Genomic DNA, 938 nt, shown 5'->3' with positions numbered 1-938 from the left:
TTACGTACTGTGTATGGCAGAAAGCAAACATGACTTGGTGAGCAAGCAGGAATGTCGATCTTTTCCTTCCAAATATAGGGAAGGGGCTGAGCCTATAAAAGCTGTCAGGGAGAACGCCCTTGTTGGTGGCTCCTGATCTGGCCGTGCTCGTGCTGTGACCAACCCACAGAGGGGTGGAGGGCTCCTGCTGCAGGTGCCGCTCTCCGTGCTTGGAACTTCGCAAGGCTGTATCACTGTGCTGGGAAATCTGCTGTAGATTCCCCGCTGAGCCATTCTTTGGGTAGAGAAGGACTAGTACCTGCAGTTAACTTTGCTGGTCCTCAGCTGGAGTGGGTGCTCGCAGTGAGAGAGAGGTATTGGGCCTTCAGAGGCTGTAGCTTAGCTGGAGTCTGACCTTCTACTCTTTCTCTTTCAGAGATCAGAGATATCATCCTGTTCCTTCCTTCTTTCTGTCAACTGATCGTTAAGGTGAGAATTTAAGGCATGAAAACTAATAGCTTGCCCAGGCTGGCATGAGTGGCTCTTCCCTTGCGCTCATCGTGGGTAGGTCCCCATCCTTCCCCCTGCATAAGCTGTTCCAGCGGGGCCAAAGCACTTGACTGTTCCTGCCCACTATGGCTGCTCACCAGAGGACTAGGACAGGCTCCATCTTAAAAGGGAGTGGGGGAAATCATAAATGGAAAACTGGAAGAAAAACAGGCTTCAAGGCTTCAGTCTTACTAAGGACTACATGAATCCTTCAGAGATCCTTCCCCTTTGCCACACTCCCCCAAGGGAGCCCCCCTGCTCCTTCAGGCATGGATCTCCTTTCCTTGGGGCCGTGAAGGGTAGCAGCTGTTCTTCTTTGCTTTTGTACATTCCAGCTTTGAGAGGCAAATACCTCCCTCAAGACCTTGCGGCACACATCTGAGAGATGGGAAGGATGCTCTCAGAGTAGC

Source organism: Phalacrocorax aristotelis, chromosome 16 (assembly GCF_949628215.1).
Source record: "Phalacrocorax aristotelis chromosome 16, bGulAri2.1, whole genome shotgun sequence".
Classification (NCBI taxonomy): Eukaryota; Metazoa; Chordata; class Aves; order Suliformes; family Phalacrocoracidae; genus Phalacrocorax; species Phalacrocorax aristotelis.
The sequence above is the reverse complement of the archived record's forward strand: the minus strand, read 5'-3'. Positions refer to the sequence as shown.